The 11,465-nt window shown below is 42.4% G+C and overlaps 1 pseudogene; it reads right to left on the bottom strand.

The window, feature by feature from the left end:
* Window positions 1–2,159: 2,159 nt before the first annotated feature.
* Window positions 2,160–2,759, bottom strand: LOC112836431 (cytohesin-2 pseudogene; annotated as a pseudogene).
* Window positions 2,760–11,465: the final 8,706 nt, after the last annotated feature.

Below are 11,465 nucleotides of genomic sequence, written 5' to 3'. Positions count from 1 at the left end.
AATCATCTAGCAATCATTTCTTTGCTTTTTATGCTTTTGCAGAGCCTCACGTAGATCACACTTCTGGTTGATGTGAATCTATCCAGTTCAGAGATGTTAGAAATATCCAACCACCAATTAAAGGTCTTCTACGCCATAATAAGAGCTGGTGTGGCAGGTAATTCACGGAGGTGCTAATTTGCATTTGTTCCCTTTATTTCTCATTCATTTGTTCTGAGCAGGTAGTCAAACCCATTCAAATTCTTTGCTTCAGAGATTCAAGAGGCAGGGGGTGGGAGAACCGGAGCTGCAGAAGACAACCCTTCTTTCTGTCTCTTTTGAAATCTGAGTGATTGAAAGGATCATCCTAGGTATTCTTTGGGGAGGGGGGAAAGATAGAGAAATGGGAAAAATTTGTCTCCAGGCCTGGAAAGGAGAGGAAAATCAGTGTAGCTCATAACATAAAGAACTCCTTGGAAAGTGTGACAGGACTCTGCAAGGTGCACTAGGCAGGCAGGGCACCAGGATACCAGCCTCCCACTCTGCTACGTACTTGTGCCGTAGATGGGATGGAAGCCACAGACTTCTGGGAATACCTGGGCTCTGGAAATGGGCATCTCAATAACACCCAGAGTAGACTGGTGCTTGGAATGGACTCCCATGCTTTGGCACTGACTACCTGCTCTACTCCAACAACCACAGAAACACTGAATTCATGAGTTAAAAATGTTGAAAGAAGGAAAAAAAAAGGAAGTGGAATCACAAAAATGTTTGGAAATAAATTTCTCATCCACTTAACAAAAAGAGTTTGGAACTGGGTTTAATGAGATTTTAAAGAAGTAAGTCTAGGAGATATTTTTTGTTTAACCAAGTGTGAGAAGTAAGATTTATACTTGGTGAGCCACCTATCGAGTGACAATTTAAAGATGAAATCAAATCATGATATTCCCCATCCCTCACCCTGCAACACACACACACATAAACACACACACACTTTCCCCCAGCCCTCTAACCCCCAACGACTTCCTATTCCTCCTAGAATAAAATCCAGATTCCTTACCATGAGCTATTACACTCTCTGTGCTATCTTGGTACCACCCAGGATGGTAGCCATGGGCCACATGTGGCAACTGAGTACTTGAAATGTGACTGGTCTGAATTGAGATGTGTTTTAAATGGAAAGTGCCCACGAGGTCTGAAAGATATAGTACACAAAATGGAAGAAAGAAAGAAAAAAGATTATACATTTCTGGTTAATAGTTTTTATAACGATCGCGTTTTAACAGAATGTGTTGGTGACATTGGGTTAATTCCACCTGTTTCTCTTACTTTCAGAAATGTAGCTACTAGAAACATTAACATCATTACATACACAGCTGGCATCTTACTTCTGTTGGACCGCACTGTTTTCCAAGAACTGCTCTCATCAGACCTCACCTCCCTCTACATCCTCCTCGGTGGCCCAGCCTCCCCGAGCCCAGCGGTCCTCCAGACCACAAGGCACCAGCGCATGTGTGGTTGGCTCTGTCTGGAAACTATCCTCCCGACCCACCCCACCCGGGGTCACACCCCATGCACGTTTACTGCTTGGGTTTCCCCTCATTGCATTCAGCTGAAACTCTGCTCCAATCTCACCTCTCCAGGGACGTATTTCCTTACCACTCTGTCTAAGCCCACGCGCATCCTTCTCAATGCCCTGGACCTGCTTTCTTTTTTTCACATGACATGAGATTGCTGGCCTCTCCCCAGTAAGATGTGAGTGCCTTCACTGTGTTTCCTTCACTGTCATGCTCCCAGTTACTAGGAGAGTGCCTGGCATGCAGTGGGAGCATGATAGATATTTACTGGATAATTGAATTAAGTGGTTATTCAAAAGTGAGCTCTTGCTACCAACTAGGCATTTTGCTGAGAGTTTTGTGTACTTTTTTCGTGTTTAATTCTCACAGTTCTATAAATTAATACTATTACAATCCTGATTATACACAGGAGAAATCAAATCTTAGAAAAGTTAATTTAATTTTTTTTTTTAATTACAAATAATGAGAGAGGAGCTAGAGGTGGTGAATTTTCCAAACAGAGAACCAGGATTGGAGAACCAGGATCCACAGCCCCGGGGCCCAGGGGTCTGGCCACCTGGGTAGGGTAGCTCCCTAATAAATAATGGGGTTGGGGGCGGTGGGTCAGGGCTGCTCCTGCTTCTTCTTTGCTGCCAGCATCTCATAGAAGGGGTCCACACTCACGGCTGCCTGGATGGACTTGATTCACTCCTTCTCCTCCTGGGTTGCGGCCGAGATTCCGTACTCCATGTGGTTCCCCTCAACCACCTGGCCATCCGCCTCTGTTTTACAGGCTTCGATGAGCTGCCCCTTGTTGGGGATGTAAAGCTCAAAGCAGTTCGGTTTTCGGGGGTCATCCACTTCTTGGATGCTCAGATTCTCCAGGGGGATAATCCCGCGGGGTTCCTTGTCCGTGGTGTACTCAAAATAGTAGCAGCAATTGTCTGTGAGGATAAACCCGTACAGCTTCCACATCTTCACCCGGCCCCCTCCCAGCTTAAGGAGCCAGCCCTCCCGATCCGGGTTGAAGAAGGTGTGGGTCAGGTCATTCCCATCATCCTCAGGAATCTTGAAGGGCTCATTTTAGATGCTGTCATAGAGGTTCCTGAGCAGCACCTCAGGCAGGTCCCCACCCTTGTTGATGCCCCGGTTCATGGCCACAAAGCGCTCCAGGCCCAGCTTGTCCCGGACGTTGGGATTGTGAAGGCTGGTGTTCCCAAGCATCCTAAACACCCTATATAGATTTGTTTACTGAATACTAATGGTAGGGCACTATTACTGTCTCTTTTTACAGGAGGGGAAACTGGCACAGGGGGTGAAGTCATTTACTTAAAGTCAAGTAGCCAGCAAGCGGTGGGACTGGGAGATAAAGCCTGGAGGTTCTGCCCAAAATCCAAGCCCTCCTGCCTCAGGGCCCGGTTCACACATTGGTGAACGCAAAGCAGGTTTGACTAGCACTCCTGCTCTCAACCCCCAGAATGCCCTTACTGTGATACCTACTCTCATTCAGAGAAGACCCCCTCCTGGCGCTTGGACTCATACTTACCTCCACTTAAGCTCTATTCCCGCTATCCAAATTCACTGTCTAAAATACTGAAGACCCCATTAGGCTCCTCAAAATATGTTTACTCTCCTGCACTTCCTCTTCTTTATAAAAGTACCACTAATTTGCTCAGTGTCCCAGACCTAAATCCTTACAGACCTTTGCCTTGTTCCCCTCGCCTGTTGCTTCTACCTACAATTCTCTCTTCCCATTATTTTGCTTCTCTTCCTTTTCTCCAATTCCTACCGCCATCCAGCAAGTTCAGGATTTTGTCAATGCAGACCTGGACTTTGGGAATAATATGTTAATTTTTGTGCTTGTTGTCACTTTCTCCTCTTTAAACTCATTCTGATGAATGATGGAAATTTTTTAAAAATAAAACACTTCAATCCATTGCTATCATTTTAAAAAGTTTGAATGTACTCCTTATTGCCCAAAGGATAAAATTCTTTGAAGTTCATCCGTTCAGTGTCATTCAATGTCATCCTCAGTTAGGGCTAAACTGTTTTTCAAGCCTTATCTTCCACCACCACCATATCTGACCTTCTGCATTCTGGCTGCTTTACTAACTGTCAGAAAAACGTCCTTTGTATGTTTTCACCTTTGCACTATTATTCTTGGCATCCCCTACTCAATGTACATTTTACATTCTTTAATACATCCGAACTTAATATCAAACTCCTCAGTAAAGCGTTCTCTGAGCATCCCAGCCTGAAATGTTATCGTTCCCCTAAGCTCTTATACTGAGGCGATTTTGCATAGTTTTCTCATGAAATATCTGCTTAGATTTAACCAAGATTCCTTGCACTGAAATGTTAATTCTTGTTCTCTTGCCAAGTATCTCTCTTCCTTGGAGCCACACACCCAGCAAGGGCTCGGCTAAAAAATAATTTTGTAATAATCTATGTTAATAGATGGAATCCAATATCACAAGAATTCCAGAATCAAAGATTGTATTTAAACTTGAGAAATTGGCATCTTTTTATCTCATGTATGCTTTTATTTTGTTGTGGAGGTTTGTTTATGTGAACCTTCTGGAACAAGACTGGAATCAAAGTGATCATATTAATGAATTGCTTTTCTTTTCCAACCTAATCGAACTAGGGGAAAAGAAACATGATGGTGGACTTCCTAGAAGCTATTCCTACTGTTTGCCCAGCCACATTTTATGAAAATGAAATGATCAGATGCTAAATCTTACAACATTTTATTTACTTATAGAATCAAAGGAGAATTTAGAAATCAATCTGTCCAACTACCTAATTTCACAAGAGAAAAAAACATCAAGCTCAGACTAGACACAAAGCCAATGGCAAATATAGAAGTTGAACTCAGATTTTCTGAATCCCAGAAAATCCACCTTACTGCCTCTTGTCTGGAGGAAATTCTACTCAACTTAACTGATGTTTGATATATCATCTAAATTTGACATAAACACAGATTCTGCTTGGGACTTGTCATCATTACCTGCCACATTAATTATTTGCAGTCAGTGTGCTGTATATAGTTCATAATAAATTTCCGATTACATTATCTACTATTGTGATGCTCACAACTACCCTGGGATGTCAGTGTCAGCAAGTCTAAAGGCAGAGGTGAGGTGGGCTGGAAGAACATGAATGCATCAGATGTGACTGTCTAGAAATTCCCTGTCCCGATAAATGTATCTCTTCATGATCCCTTAGTCAACAAACATCCAGTGCCTATTTTGTGGGGGACACACGGTACTTGCCCGCAGGGGTTTGAAAGAAAATAGGCAGGCCATGTGCTAGGTTATGCATGTGAAATATCAAATCATGGCTCTGTAGGGCAGCAGAAGTGAGAGAAGTACTGGAACCCACTGTAAGCTTCTTCATAGAGGGAACGTGAACCGTACCTTGGAGCCCCGACAGGATTTACCTAATGGTGATGCCCAATTCAACATGTGCACTCATTCTTTCTGCCTATAAAATCTACACTTTATAAAGCATTTTTATATTCTTTACTCCATTTAATCCTTTGGAGATCCTGACCCTCTAAATGAATAGCTCTCTCAGGGTTAAGACAGCCAGTGTAATCTCTGAATATTACCCATTCTAGAGGAAATTCTTTTAAATGCTTGCTCCCTCTATTAAGGTGAAAATTAAATTCTCAAGAAGTAGGGCACGGGTGGGGAGAAGAGCAGGAAAGCTTGGCATTGCTCAGTGTAGCCCGGAGTCCCTTGGCTCAACTTTGTCAGGCTAATGACGCAGCCATCTTCGGTAGGCAGGAGGTTTAAGTGAGGGAATGGAGCCTAATTTTGCTAATTGTGTATTAAACTGGTGTTGTATTACCAAAGTGCTGAGTCAACAATCAGAAATGGGTTCTTCCATCTTTTACCAACACGAAACTTCTCTTGTCATTGGATAGAGATGCCACGATAAGGTGACGTTTGTAGTATGTCAATTCCAAGAGGGTTGGATAAAGAATTCTCATAGCAGAATAAGTTTCCTTTCTAAAACTAGAGGATTTTCACATTAATCTAGAAATGGTTATGTCCCATTTCTCATGTTGATTAAAAATGCTAGTTACAGGTGTTAAAATTTCACAGCTGCAACTTAATGTTAAAGGAAATAAGTAACAAACCCTTATTATTTTATTTTAATTCTCCACACTGAGCTGTCCATAGAAATTCAATACTATCTTTGACCTTTATACTTCAATTTGACCCACAGGCTCTATGTACTTTCCTCCCCCCCACACTTCTGGGGGTTGCTCCTGTTGACACAGCTACTAAAAGGCTAGCATTAGGGCTGGTTTCTATGGTTGCAGAGTGAATATGGGTTTTCTATTACATTTTCTAGCACAATGTGAGCAAGAGGAACAGCCAAGCCTGTTGGAGAATGTCTAAATGCCAAATTTAGATAAAAAGCCAGAAATTGAGAATGGGTTGGGAAACAGAACCAAAAAGCTGGACCTGTATGGATTGGGATTCAGATGAGAAAGGATCAGATGTCTGGTGTGTAGGTGGCCTGAGCCAAGTTGGATGCCCTGGAGCAGACAGCCAGCACAGCATCCAGCATGACAAATAAGCTCAGGTACTTGCATTCATGATGATCGCCTTAGCCAAGCCAAGAAGTGATGTCTTGAATGGCAAATGCGCACTTCTCTGTAAGTTGATCCTTGGGAAATTGTCAGAAAAAAGTTGGTTCTTGGTGATAGGAGGGATGAGTAAAAGAACAAATAAGTGAGTGAGACTCCATCATCCACCGAAAATGAGTCAAAATGGCCAATTTGTGTATTGAGAAAAACACCCTTATTACCTTCTCGCTATGGAGTGGTTTCACTTCTGGTCCAGACATACCACAAAGTTGTAGAGTAAGATGTTGTTCAGAGAAACACCCAAAATCTAGTCAATTCAATCATTTCATATTAGGATTTCCCCAATCAATTAGTGGTATTTTCAGAACTGAGCTAAGAATTTGGTTCCAGTGGGAACTTTAAGGATCACACTACTTAGCACACAGAAGTAGTTATTTACTAAAGAGGACACCATTGCCTTCTAAGACTGACTGAAGCTTTCCAAGTGCCTTGCCTGGTTATACTGGAGTGATAAACCAGTCTGTTCTTTCTTATAAAAGGAATGTTATGACCATAATGTAACAGGGACATCAAAACCCTATTATATACTCACACCCTGATAATAGTTATACCTCTTTATGAGCACTGCTTTAAGATAAATAGAGAATGATAAAATTCTTAAGAAACTTTGTTGGACATTTTTGAGATTACTCTAACGTAACCAATGGATTTATACCATCTCAACAGTGTTAGAATTTTCATTATAAGAAAAAAAAGAGCAAATTATTTGGAAACAATATGCACAATATCTAAAGAGAATTTTTTATTATTCTATTTCCCATGCTACAAATGTATAAAAAATACCCTTTAAGGGCAAATTATTGACTTAAGTTATAATTTAGTTTCCCAGACCCCAGGGAGTTGTCTTTCTGGCAATGTTTTTCTTTTTTTCTTCTTGGCACACCAGCCAAATGTACTGAACACCCACTGTGTGCAGACTTGTGCTCAGGCAACCCCTTCCCATGCCTGGAAAGCCAAGAAATAATTATAAACAAAAAAGGTGTAAAATGGTGGTAAGTAGCAGTACACAGGGCTCACTCGGTGAGCCATTGTATAGCTGGGGACAAGGGCATGGGGAAAGCAGGGATGGAAGGGTTAAGTCATGATACTGTGGCACATAAAACTGCTACACACATGTTCTAATTCAGATCACAGAAATGTCAGGGATTAAAAAAAACAAACAAACAACAACAACAAGCTGTCCTTGACCATGAACAGCTGACCTTAAATACGATCTGTTTTGCAGAGTGGCTGTGCCCTCCACCAAAGCCCCTTTCTGCTTGTACTTGACATTTGTACTCCTGAGGGAGCCATCCATTTATTCGGTCTTCAGAGTCCCTACCGATTCTGGCCCTGTTTCTCATCCCTGCAATAGTGTGGGCGGTCATGGCCATACTCTGACTTCATAAGAAAGGAACAGCTATTTACTGTTATTAGGGAAACAGTAGTACAGAGACAATAACACATTACTTAAAACCAAAAGGTTTAGAGTCAGACTGACTTATTAAAAATCCCTACTCCTCTATTTCCAATTTAGAGAACTTTGGGCAAGTTTCTTAACCCTCTGTGTCTCAGTCTCAGTCTCCTCTATAAAATGGGAACACTAACAGCATCTAACCTGTAGGGTCACTGTGAGGACTGAATGGGAGGCTACCTCCATTAGGCTCAGCTGGCGTACACTGATGATCACTAAAAGACAGCGCTCAGTCATTGGCTCTTTGGGAAAAATGTGCTTGGAAGTCCCATTTGTCGCTTAGAAATGCACTCATAGAAACTGCCTACTTTGTGTTGAGGAGCAGAAAGACCGGCCAAATATACTTGAAAGAATGAGTATACAGACAAGTGACCAGATTATAGATAAAAATAAAACTCTGTGGCAACCTGCAGCAAGTAGCCCAAGAAGATAGCCCGTCTACAGTAAGCAATCCAAGAAGTCAAGTACTATCTGAAGTGAGTATTCCGGGAAGCCAAACAATAATCCCTGTAAAACTCATCCCCACACAGCCAGGACTTAATTAGTAACTAACATCTTCTCTAATTTTTTGCTCCAGCTTCTACCTTAGGACCACATGGAGAAGGTCAAATGGGTACCGCTAACCAGCCACATAGGGTGTCCCGCTTCTAGATAGCCCACATCTAATCTAGCTTCCTCAAGCCAACAGCCTCTACCTAGGGCCCACCTCCACTTAGAGCACATCTGAAGCCCTCCTTTTTCTTCACTATAAAAGCTGACCCTCTCCTCTGCCTGCCTTTGAGTCTTTGCTGAAACTCAAGTGATGGTGGCTGACTCCCCAGCCACAGCAAATTCTGTATAGATAGCCTTTGCTTGTACTCATTTGGGTGGTCTTTATGTATTTCCACACACCTCTCAAAACACAAAGCTAAGCTGTCATAATCATGGGGTGGGGATGGAATCTGCTTTAGACTCACTGCTATAGCCCCAATATCTAGCACGGTTATCTGGTTCATAGAGACATGAAAGAATGAATCAAAATTTCTCTTTTCAAAACCAATCAGATTACCTGTAGCACACGAGTGAAAGGAGTGAGCTGGGACAAAGGGAGGATGTCGTTTGTGAGAAGAGGTCACTTAGGGAAGAGAGCCTGGGTAAGGTGCAGCTCTTCCATGATTGGCACGTGCCAGCTTGTTCTCATTACTAAGGTCTGAAAGCCTTGCAGGCCCCTGACCCAGAAGGATGCCTGGGTGGCTCAGTCAGGTGAGCATCCGCTTTTGGCTCAGGTCATGATCCCAGAACCTGGGATTGAGCCCTGCATTGGACTCCTTGCTCAGCAGGAAGCCTGCTTCTCCCTCTTCCTCTGCTGCTCCCCCTGCTTTTGCTCTCTCTCCCAAATACATAAATAAAATCTTAAAAAAATATATACAACATGAAAAAAACACAAAGAAATTCTTAATTTTATAGTGCTATATGTACATTGAATATTACTTTTTTAAAGAAATAAGAAGTAACCTTTTATTTTTTTCATACTTTATTTGAATACCCCATATTGGGCATCTATTATTAATTCAACAATTAACAATATTAACATTACTGAAATGGACATTTGATACATAAGAGACAGAATCATCTAATTTGGATATGAAAATGATTTGTTTATTTAGCAAATATTTATTTGGAATCTCTATCAGAGGCATTACACTAGGTATGAGGAGGTTTCTAAAGGTATGCAAGAGGCTGGTCCCTGTCCTCAGGGATTGGATTACACAGAGAAATTTTTAAAAACCCTCTCATATAAGCACCTAAAGTTCAATGTGGGATGAATAAAATAGTAACCACGGTTACCCCTGGAGGCCAAAAGAAGGCAGGTCACTTCTCACTGTGGTGAGAGGGAAAATAGCAAGAAGGAGGGACATTTGAGTTTGTGTGGGAGGCTGCCTAACAGAAGTCAGGGAAGGGCATGCTAGGCATAGGGCAGGAGAAAGAGGTCAGTAGCAGCAATGTGTAACAGACTCCTTTGTTAGACACTTTATAGCACAGTGACCTTCTTCATAGCATTTATTACAACTGTAATTAATTTATTACTCGAGCGATTTTTTTAATTTTTTATTTATTACGTTTTTATTAGAGAGAGAATGTGTGCAAGCCAGGGGAGGGGCAGAGGGAGAGAGAGGGAGAGAATCCTAAGCAGGCTCCACACCCCATGTGGAGCCCCATGCAGGGCTCAATCTCGCAACCCTGAGATCGTGACCTGAGCTGAAATCAAGAGTTGGATGCTTAACAGATTGAGCCACCCAGGCACCCCAGCTTGAGCAATTTTTTTTTAAATGTCTCTTTGTAAACTATAAACTTTATAATTGCAGGAAACATGTCTATTCTGCTCACTATTATATCCTTCAAATCCTAAAGCTTAATTGATCGTCAGTATATATTTGCCAGATGAAAGTGCCAAGGCTTGTGAATGGGTGCAATGTAGGGATAATAGTCACAGATGTAGGTGACCCCCACTCACAATCGACTTTTGGTTCTGGGCAAAAATGGCAACTTCATTCATAACAAATGAAAATTCAACTAGACATATACAAGGGTTTTTAAATGTAATAGTAACAAATTGTGGGGGGGATGCTAAATATAACTTTCTTTCATTTTCATCGGTGAACCCAACTTAGTTTCAAAGCCCATATTTCTGCTTGGGAGTGGAAATCTTTCAGGGTAGGTTAATTTCTGATTTGATACCTGGTCTCTACTGGGATAACTTAATCTCTTCAGGGGAAATTCTGTTTTGTCAGTTGCTTTCCTCTTGTGTCAATTTGCCTTCCCCTTTTTCTCCCTGCCTGACACCTTGGCCACAGGAGAAGGTCCAGAGGGTTCTTTCATTCTAGTGTTGTAACTCAGTTCTCTCTGGCTCCCACTGACCTCCAGGTGAGGTACACTTCACCTATCCTGGCCTTCAGACAACAGCCTCTGTTATCAGTGCCCTAGTGTTGGTGTCCGCTGTAGCTCATGGCTGGTTCTGGTGTGGTCTTGAGTCAAAGGTGCTTGATGTGGCTGCTGATGTTCTTAGGTTTGGACCAGCCTCCATTCAACCCCTAGCTTTGGACTTCCCACTGGCCACCTCTGCAACAGCATCCCACCATGACCCCCAAGTACACTAGCAGAGCCATATGAGTAATTCTGGTGAATGGACTATGAGCAGAAGTGTGATGTGTTCCTTTCTGGGCTTAGGCAGTGGGGAAAGGCTATGCAGTGCTGCAAATTCTCTTCTCTTCCAGGAGCTTAGAGACCTTAAGGTAAGGCAGCAAAGTGTCATGATGGGAAGCAATATGAATCATTTAGCTAACACATGGAGGCAAGCTGTCAGAGACAGTTAACCAGACCCACAGCAGGCTTTATGAAAGTGGGAAATAAATAGGTTTGGTATTTATGTGTTACTGCCACATAACTTAGCCGGTCCTGACTTTTACAGTGTATTGGCTAAGCTTTTAATTTTCTGTATTTGATGCTTTGACATCTGGGGCCCTGCTAACTAACCCTTGAGAGTCTACCCCTTTCTAGGGTTAACAGATTCCTAAAGATATAGACAACTCGCCTGTGAGCACGCTTTTTAAATGCAAACTAGCCAATCCAGAACCTATATCCCAACCACCTTCTTTCTTGGCTCTCATACTCTGGGCAACAATCCACCAGCCCCAATCATCCAGGGCCAGGTACTAAGCAACAAGGACAGGCTCTACATCCCACAGCACACTGAATGTATTCAAACTACCCTGCTTATCATACTTCACCAGTTTCTTCTCAAAGAAGCCACGTTGAAGGCTCGTATCCACAGCTC

This window comes from Callorhinus ursinus, unplaced genomic scaffold (assembly GCF_003265705.2).
Source record: "Callorhinus ursinus isolate GAN/ISIS: 27379988/994484 unplaced genomic scaffold, GSC_fseal_2.0 scaffold2, whole genome shotgun sequence".
Classification (NCBI taxonomy): Eukaryota; Metazoa; Chordata; class Mammalia; order Carnivora; family Otariidae; genus Callorhinus; species Callorhinus ursinus.
Note: the sequence above shows the minus strand (reverse complement) of the source record. Positions and strands in the feature narration are given on the sequence as shown.